The sequence below is a fragment of the Berghia stephanieae genome, chromosome 6 (genome assembly GCF_034508935.2).
Source record: "Berghia stephanieae isolate SIO BIC M18660-M18661 chromosome 6, UCSD_Bste_1.3, whole genome shotgun sequence".
Taxonomy (NCBI): Eukaryota; Metazoa; Mollusca; class Gastropoda; order Nudibranchia; family Aeolidiidae; genus Berghia; species Berghia stephanieae.
This window is the reverse complement of record NC_088365.1, coordinates 28,819,082-28,829,251: the sequence shown is the minus strand read 5'-3', so window position 1 is coordinate 28,829,251 and position 10,170 is coordinate 28,819,082. Positions and strand designations below refer to the sequence as shown.

Genomic DNA, 10,170 nt, shown 5'->3' with positions numbered 1-10,170 from the left:
GGATATGGGGTGGCCGCACCGATGGGGAATAAACTGCAGGCTAAAGTTCTGTGGGAGGTGGACACCAGTGCGGATTATACTCTGGGCTATGAGAGGTGGACACGACTAGGGAGTGAATCCGAGAAAACGATATATGAACTCCAATGGGGAGTTAACCAGGCCTAGAAGTGATTCAGGAAAATGTTTTTCCCTGATTTTCCCTGCTTTTTCCTGTTTTTTCCAGGCTCTGGGGAGAATTTTAAGGTAGTATTTTCAAGCATGCTCATCAAATCTAGACCAGTTACCACTACCAGTAGTGTGTTCGAGGAGGGATATACCGGCATCTGTGGGAAACCCTATTACAAATACAAGACAGACCTTGAATCGGCATTGCTTCAGACCTGCCAACCTTCCCAGAATGAAAAGTGTATTCTATAACCCTAAAAAGTGTATAACCTGGGACTATGGGAGGTGGACACCAGTGGGGAGTGAACCAGGGGCTGTGAGAGGTGGGCATTAGTTGGCAGTGATTCTGGGATTAAACCCTCTTCCGCACTAGGACAGGACTGTCCTGGGACAGTCCTGTCCCAAATCTGTAACATGTAGAATTTAGAGAAATCTTCCGCACCTATTGGGACGGGACAAAACAGTCCCGTTGTGTCCCAAGCAGTTGTGAAATGCTACAAAATCAACGGGACAGGACTGTCCCAGTCCCGTGTTCATATCGTTTGTGATAGTAGAAAAATATAGCAGTCTTCCGCACTAGGACAAAAAAGTCCCAGACTTGGCAGCGCCGTGTCAAAATTGAAATGCCTGTCTTTATTTTTTGCTCCTGCTGCTGCTAATGCCACTAATATATTAATACCTACATCCCTTATATTTTGTATTTATTTCCAATTCCATTGTATTTATTTTCCAACAAAAGTCCACACGTTCCTCCCCGCCTCCCCTCTTTTGACATAATTAAGTACGCACCTTTTATAAATTTCTATTGCTCTGTTTTAATTCGCGCTTCCTCACAAAGTAGCATACAATTTCCTGCCCACCAATGTTTTTGTTTAACAACGCCACTACCACATTATCTCATTCGTCTGTAGTTTTTAATGCATCATGTGTTGTTGATGAAGGGGAAACCCGAAACGTCCATTTTATCTGTTTTGGTATATTAAACTGAAGCTTACATTCAATTTCACAGTTATAATTTATTTATGTATTTCAATTCTGAATATAAAAAAGCAAGAACAATTCAAAAAATAATTCTATGTGATGAAACCACGTACAGAAGGCATAGCAACATAAACATTTTCGGCAATTTAAAAAAGTATGTTTATAAATATAATTTAAGAAGTGCCAAACTGTGACACAGCAGTAACGTGTCTAAAACCGGTCGCACATCAATTCGGTAACTTTTGGGATCAAGTATCTTTATCTTTATTTATTTCGGGAATTCTCAATGAAAATATTTTTAAGTAAGTCCTTCTGAGCCACTTGGACTCATTGTAAGACAAATTAAGTCCTTTAGAGCCTTGTAGCCAATGGTGCAGGAGTTATCCCGGTTTCAATAGCGCGAAGCGGACAATTAACGTATTTGTTTGAAAACCTTTGAACAGGACGCTAGTCTGTCGCAGATTACTATCCCAGCTTGACAGGTACCCTTTTACACCTGAATGGACTGAGTGATTGGAGTAAATTTTCTTGCTCTAGAAAGTACAAATTGGCTTCGGTCGGAATCGAACACAGAACCTCTGAGTCCAGAGAACAACGCGCTAACCATGGGCCATCTTGCCTCCTAAGCTTATAAATCCGGAACTTATCCATGTTTCTGTGGCGTTGAGCAGACAGATAACAGTTTAGATTTTAAAAAAAATAAAATTCCCTTTTTCATCCCATAGGGGAAATTTTTCTCGAGGGTCTATTCCAAGGGAAGACTGGAATAACCCAGGCGTCAACCGCAATGCAGCGCCGCAAATTTAGCTAGAACGAGGTATAACCCAGGCGTCAGCCGCAGTGCAGCGCCGCAAATTGAGCTAAGCGAGGTGACTTAGTCAACTGATGCCTTTCGGGTACGAAGCATGCTGACTTTCTATTATCCTCTTGAATGATGCTAGTCCGTCAAATATTACTTTCATCAGCGAACTGGTACTCATTTGCACCTGGGTAAAATGAGGTGATTCCAAGAAAGTCATTTTAGGATAAGATCGGAGATCACAATAGAGTCTACGGAATTGACCCTTGAGCAATCTTTGGGTCATTAAAGGATGCACCCAATATTGTTTTCTCTTTCAATTTGTCTTTTTTTCCGTAGTAAGCACGAAATATGCAATTCTATTTCACCAAATATATGAAGTTATAGTTATATGTATAGTAGTAAGTAGTAGTAGTAGTAGTAGTAGTAGTAGTAGTAGTAGTATAGTAGTAGTAGTAGTAGTAGTAGTAGTAGTAGTAGTAGTAGTAGTAGTAGTAGTAGTAGTAGTAGTTAGTAGTAGTAGTAAGTATAGTAGTAGTAGTAGTAGTAGTAGTAGTAGTAGTAGTAGTAGTAGTAGTAGTAGTAGTAGTGGTAGTAGTAGTAGTAGTAGTGGTAGTAGTAGTAGTAGTAGTAGTAGTAGTAGTAGTATAGTAGTAGTAGTAGTAAGTAGTAGTAGTAGTATAGTAGTAGTAGTAGTAGTAGTAGTAGTAGTAGTAGTAGTAGTAGTAGTAGTAGTAGTAGTAGTAGTAGTAGTAGTAGTAGTAGTAGTAGTAGTAGTAGTAGTAGATAGTAGTAGTAGTAAAGAAGTAGAAGTAGATAGTAGTAGTAGTAAGTAGTAGTAGTAGTAGTAGTAGTAGTAGTAGTAGTAGTAGTAGTAGTAGTAGTAGTAGTAGCAGTAGCAGCAGCAACAATAATATTACTCTTGCTATAAGAATATTTCATGATTATATAAATCTTATGTAAACAAATCCCATTGTTCAGTGTAAAAAAATCATTATCGTTATGTCGTATCTTATGTTGATTCATAAAATGTGAATTATTAGAGTTGCAATTGCCTACAAATACACTTTTGAATCTTGTAAAAATAAATAAATAATGCATTCGCGCAGGTGTGTCCCGGGACAGTCCTGTCCTAGTGCGGAACCCCTTTTGAATAGAAGTTTTCTCCAGTGGGACAGGACAAATTTGTCCCGGGACAGTTTTGTCCTAGTGCGGAAGGAGTCTAAGGGAGGTGAGCATAAGTGGGGAGTATGTCATCTAACAATCAAGAAATGTTACCTATTGAAAATGGCAGATGGGAGGCTATAGTTGGAAAGCTTTAGACTATTTTAAGCTTTTCAAACTCGACTCAGGTAGAATGAGTCAAAATGACAGTTGTTAGTAGTACAAAATTGTTTTGTTTTTAAGGGTTTTACGGCGCTTGCAACACATTTAGGTCATATCAGCGCCAGTAAAAAGGAAGAAAATGGGACAGTAAAAAGTTTTAGAATTATAATTAAAGCACCCAAGAAAGGGTAAGACAAAGGGGAATTGGTTCAAATAGGAAACAGGTGTAGATTACAAGAGCACACTATCAAAGTACTTAGTTTGAGATCACCTAAAAGTCTCATCCAGACACAAGCACAGGCTCCCCACTAAGAGGAACACGCTCAAATGTTCACAAATCATATATGCGTGTATACAAAACACAATACAGTGAATAACAGAGAGATGATTTACAAGGAAAAAAATATCATCTCCCAAAACTAACTATACATTTGATTGTTTCCCTCCCAGCTAGGGTATCCGGCAAGGGCCCGGACGAAACCAAGTAATCTCATTCCAAGACAAAGAGAGAAAGCATGTTGGAAAACAGATATAGGGGGATAGAAATCACAGTATGCACCTTCCTGTCCACTATGGGAGGTCAGGAACCCCACCCAATTAGTACATAAAGAACACCAATAAGGCTACTTGCACTGTTTAATGAATAATGTAAATGTTGCTGTTCGAAGCTCGAAGAAATAAATAACAATGTGAAACTGGATGTAAGATTCAATTCAAGAAACAAAAACAGATAATGTGGACGTTTCGGGTTTCCCCTTTATCAACAAAACAGGAAACATTATAGACGAATGAGATAATGTGATAGTGGCGTTGTTAAGGTGAATAAACAAAAACATTGATGGGGCAGGAAATAGTATGCTCGGTTCAATGCTACTACAGGCAGATCCAAACATGTGGCGCTTGAGAAGTTGGAGGCAGTAAAATATACAACAAACGAATCTATTTCATTATTTTGCATTTTGGCCCTTCACCCATGTGCCTAATTTCACAATTTTTCTCTGTTTAAAATTTCATGATTATACCTTTATTACATTTTTTTTTTAATTTTCGAAAAATTGTGTTTTTTTGCAAGGATATAAAATTGCTCTGATATAAAAACTATCAAACAGATTTTTTTCATATCTGAATTGCCAAACATAAAAGGCAAGTTTAAATGTGGGATTTTTATAAAAATTTTAATCAACATCACTATCCCAGGCATCTCGTCGGGTAAGCCACCGTTTACCAGACACCCATATCGTCCAGTAAGTCCCCGCTTATTGGACACCCTGCCATCCTGCTAGCCCGAAAGGCGGCACTGAAAGGACACACAGAGAGAGAGAGAGAGAGAGAGAGAGAGAGAGAGAGAGAGAGAGAGAGAGAGAGAGAGAGAGAGAGAGAGAGAGAGAGAGAGAGAGAGAGAGAGAGAGAGAGAGATATTCCCTCATTCATCGACTTTGACAAACGGTTTGTCACTCAACAATATTTATTATCCACTTGTGTAATTACACAGTTGTTTCTCTTTGAGAGAGAGAGAGAGAGAGAGAGAGAGAGAGAGAGAGAGAGAGAGAGAGAGAGAGAGAGAGAGAGAGAGAGAGAGAGAGAGATTTTCTCATTCATCGACTTTGACAAACGGTTAGTCACTCAACAATATTTATTATCTACTTGTGTAATTACACAGTTGTTTCCCTTTGACTGTTAGCACAAGACATGGTATGTGTCCTTCACAATTTCACGTAACTACTATGTACTTATTTCCTTGAGAACGCTCGCTTCTCTGCTCCGTTCGTTCAAAAGATGCTACTCATTTAATCTAAGTGGCTATTTCGAAAGATGAAGAGAAAATAATTAAAATAAAATTCCCTTTATTCATCCCATATGATGGGAAATTTGTCTCTATAATCTATTAGAGAAGACTGGAATAACCCAGGCGTCAGCCGCAGTGTAGCGTCGCAAATTGAGCTAGGGCGAGGTGACTTGCTCAAGGCCAACAGCGAGCCACAGGTGATCGAACTCGGTACCTTTCGTGCACGAAGCAAAGACCATTCCGCTGAGCCATGCTTCCCCCTAGGCGAATTATCATTTGAAACCAGAATAGGATACAATCCTTTTGAAGTCCATCCAAGAATCATGACCATTTTCATAAATTTCCCGGGAGCTATTTCGTACTCCACCATTTAAATAAAGATCAATACATCATATAAAAGAGATAAACAGCTAACATTATATGGGACATTTTCATGGCTAATTTGCTTTATGATACCTCATTTATTGTACCTTACGTTTACATAATAACAGGTCTGATAACCGAACGCAATACACTTCAACAGTCGTAACGTCACTTCCCTCGTAATGATGCATGGTAACTTAGTAACTGGCTCTAAACTATCGGAACAATGGCAGACGCCTTTATGAAATCGTTCTCCGACGAGCATAAAAGCGTATCCAGAGGAAAAATAAACATTATGAATCTGATCATGTTTTGACTTTTACACATTCTAATCCCAAGGCATATGAAAAGTTCTAGCCAGCATGAAGAATAAAAATTACCGATTTTCTTTGTTTAGAACAACGATGGCCGCCGTTGCTGGGCGACGTGACATCACACTATTGAATCCAACTCTGGGCTTCTTCTTCCTTGTCCTCTTCCTCTCGTCCCTCCTCTCTTTCTAAACCAACTAACTCAGGCTGAGTAATATTCACTGCGGATGCCAATTGAAAGAGATTTTAAATATAGATAGAACGGAATTAACGTCACTCAGCTTTTTGTATTGTTTTTAGCCAGCCATTTTTATGAGTAGTTCTCACTAAATTGTATCATTCAGACTATAAATGGTCAAGGTTAAACACAGTTTTGTGTATTGGTGCCTTATTTCCGGCTGGTGGAATGTTGTGAGTAAATTATCTAAGCGCACAGCATCAATAACACACTATTGCCGATGACGTTTGATATTGATAGAGTGTTAAATGCAAAAGGACGCCTAAGCATATACCTTAAACTGTTTGAAATTGAAATTTGCATCTCTGTGGTAGGTGGGAAATAAATGGAGAGATGTGAAACACATTGATCTTGACAAAATTATGAGAAAGTTGTAAGTTGAAGTATGCATTTTTATTTTTGTATGTTTTACTGATCTAAAAAAATGTGGTTGTGAAAAGAAAGTGTAGTGGATATTTATGATACTTTGGTTCCTCGAAAATGATTTGGCAAATATTTGGTTACAAATACTACTGGTCTGGTTTACCTGGCATAGGGGTTGATTGAACTCTCCACGAGAGGTTAAAAGTTTGTTATGAAGTTTTTCAAGTTGGTGACTTCGGAGTAAAAAAGAAACTCTGATAAAAGTGAAATAAACTTTTTGACGTTTCAAGAGTAAACATCGGGAAAATTTTTCTATGTCATTTAAGGTAAGATTTCTCAACTAAATGTCTCATAGTAACTTTTATTAAGCCTAAAAAGTGTGATCCGAAAGCCCCCCATCCTCCAGTCATCAGCCTCAGCATATAATCATAATATCAGTAGGACCAGGCCGATGACTCTGGGGCCATTAAACGTGTATTTTAAAAAAATATTTTTTTCTAGATAGATAGTATTGAAAGTTGACAATAGATTGCAAACGTTCTGTACTGAGGCGAGTAATATAATTAAAAGGATAGCCCATAGTAATTCTTTGTTTTGTCAATTTTGTACGTATGAGATATCTAACTCTACTCTAACTTTAACTACGACGAGCTCCCGTTCAAAATCATAAACAGCTTTACCTTTCCTCGGCGTTATCGCAACTTCAAATTAAAATTCGATTAAATTTTACATTTGCCGTGATATTCTGAAATGAAGTCATTTGCCAGAAAGGCATGACAAGAAGGAGTTAAACATTGTGCAAAACGTTATTGGAAAGAGTTCATGACTTCTCTAGACTAGACGTCTACTTCTTCTCTCTCTAATACTTCTATAGCTTCCCCTCCTTTTTTTTTATTTTCTTTTCTTTCTTTTTTTTAGCACAACCATAAAATTTGGGGAATTGGTGAAAGTTTGCGGTAATGCTCCCCCTCCCCCCCACCTCCTAAACTCTGGTTAGTTTTGATCACTTTTATTATTTTGGTAAGAATAAACAAGTAGAAGTAGAAACTTTGTTGTTGCCCCCTTTAGTTCTTATCTATTCTGATAGGGTTGGGGATTAAAATTGTTTCATACAGACCATATTAATTTTTGCCAATCACTGGCAAATATGAAAATTATTAAACTATTTTTTAAAACATTGATATAACGAGTACGAAGTGGCAATTCAGGCTCGAGTGTGAAAAGTCTCCCTTGGCTGTTCGGACTCAAAATCCAAACATGCGTGCAAACTGTGGGAAGTTGGCAGAGGATGGAACTGATATAGAAGAAGAGTTCCGAAGACTCGAGTTCGAGTCTGAATAGCCGCAGCCATACCAGTAACTTGCAAACATCTTTTTAAAATACAAATTAAGGGTAATTCTTTTACCATTTGACTCAAATGATTATTTAGAAAATCTACTTTGGCATAATGATTGATTCTTAATTTGATGTTTTATTAATCTCCATGTGGCTGCTTTGTTGCCAGATTCATTTCTGCATACCTACAGACTTTTATTACTGGACCGATTTTGACTGTTGATGGCTCGAATGATTCGCAATACAGTAGTATAATTATTAAAGTAGACAAGTGCCTGTTCGTAATAGCTTTTATTTCACCGCAAGTATTGAAAACTCTGGTAATAGTACAAATTCGTCTTTAAAGACCCAATCTTATTAAATTTGGGTTGTAAATGAATTGTATTTTAACAACATGTGACCTCTCCTTCGGTAAAGAAAAGTAGCTTTCAGCCAAGTTTCCACATAGCATAAATGAATAAATAAAAATAACAGTGAAGTCCTACATCTACCCAGACTTTGTGGACACCATGTAGTTCAGTTTAAAAATAACTTTTAGTAAGAAGTTGAATCCTTGGTATAAATTTGAATTAGGAAGAATGATTAATAAAGTAATTCATCATATATTTACGATTTAAAATTTAAAATTCATTGGAATTAAAACACAATCTATATGAGACTTAATTTCTTTCAAATCATAATTTCCCTCCCCCCTCTCTCCTTTATTAATCTAATCTGGTTTTTAGAAGAGATCTAATTGTTTTCTCCAAAAGAGTTTAATAACTTTGGCAACCAAAATACATTGATGTAAATTGCTTTTTTGACGATTGCATTTCAGGATAAGCTAGATAGGGACCAGTAGAACAATGGAGTAACTTCAAACTACCCCCCCCCTCTCTCCCTTTCAAAGGATCAGTAACTTATATTCATAACAAACATTGATTATAGTTAAATCGACATCAGAGAATGGAATGGAGATTGTCTTTCCTCAGAGCACATATATTCAAACCTTTATTGATAAAGCAATAAAATTCTATACTATGTTCCATGTATATTATTTATCAGATTATACTTATTACAAATTAATAATTTGTGCTTCAGTCACAGTTTACTGCTTTGTTGTTCCTATCTTGTTTGCTCGACCTATCCATATTAAGTTTTTATAACAAGCTTAAGAATATAAATTAACTGATTTTGACCTTGGGAATAACTTCTTCTTCTTCTTCTTCTTCTTCTTCTTCTTCTTCTTCTTCTTCTTCTTCTTCTTCTTCTTCTTCTTCTTCTTCTTCTTCTTCTTCCTTTTAAGATATTTATCAAAATTTCCATCTGTAGAATACACACATAATGAAAGAGAGAAGATCATTTTTTATTTCAACACCACAGTGTGAATAATTGCCAATTATGCACTTTTTGGCAACTTGATGCTCCAAGTATTGAAGCTTTTATTTCAAGCTTTCACTATGTGATGGCGGGAAACGGGGACTAATAATTTGGTGTGTTGGTTAAACTGGTTTAGTCTAACAGTGGAGTGAAAGATTTTAGGATCCAAACCACCAGAGTCAATTGCCATTAACCTGAATTACTGTCCACATCTTTCTATCCAGGCTCTTCCTAATTGTAAAATATATAGGCTTCGTAATGTAAAACATTTGACCTCTTGGATTTCATAGTTTTACAGACTTTCTCTTACTAGTATTGGTATTTGTTTTCTCCCCAATAGACTTTAAAATAGTGGTATTGTTTGTTAAGTATACACATTTAACAATTAAAAGGCAGCATTCAGCTTCAAGCTTGGAAATTTTAAATCGTATTGTCTATATATTCCTTTTCTCTTCCTTCTTTTGCAATAATCCTTGCTGTCTTTTTTCAAAAATGTAATTTGCTGAATCACTGTTGCATCATACTGAGAGCATGCTTTTGGCGTGCAATTGATTATTAGGGATGCCTGATTTTGAATATGACATATAATGTACAAATAATTATTATGCACCTCCATAATTAGGCAGTGCATGATATGCAAATATTTATACAATGTTATATTATAATTACCATGGCACTACAGTGATGACTTTAATGTATAAGGGTGTTTCTTTTTTACGAAAACTGACAAAGTTATGGGAAGTAGGCAGCAGTGGAGAGTGAACCTGGGACTCAGGGAAGTGTACATCATTGGGGAGTGAACCTGGGACTGGGTTTCAGCGGGTTTAATAAAACAGCAATTACTTTTTTTTATGAAACCCAACGAAACCCTACAATATACGACAAAGTTATGGGAAGTAGACAGCAGGCGGGAGTGAACCTGAGACTCAGGGAAGTGTACACCAGTGGCGAGTGAACCTGAGACGATGGTTTTTGGCAGGTTTTGTAAAAACGCAATACGGTGGGGGGGGGGGGGGGTATTACTTTTTTACGAAACCCGACAAGTCCTGACAATATCCGATAAAGTTATGGGAAGTGAACCTGGGACTCAGGGAAGTGTACACAAATGGGGAGCGAACCTGGGACTATGGGTTTTGGCGGGTTT

General features: G+C 37.2%; 1 protein-coding gene across 1 annotated transcript in view; it reads left to right on the top strand.

The window, feature by feature from the left end:
* Positions 1–6,500: 6,500 nt before the first annotated feature.
* Positions 6,501–10,170, top strand: part of LOC144974794 (plexin-A4-like) — a 300,472-nt gene continuing 296,802 nt past the window's right edge. Inside the window, exon 1 of the mRNA XM_078918062.1 lies at positions 6,501–6,658. The gene's annotated coding sequence lies outside the window, so the exon portion shown is untranslated. The remainder of the gene's footprint in view (positions 6,659–10,170) is intronic.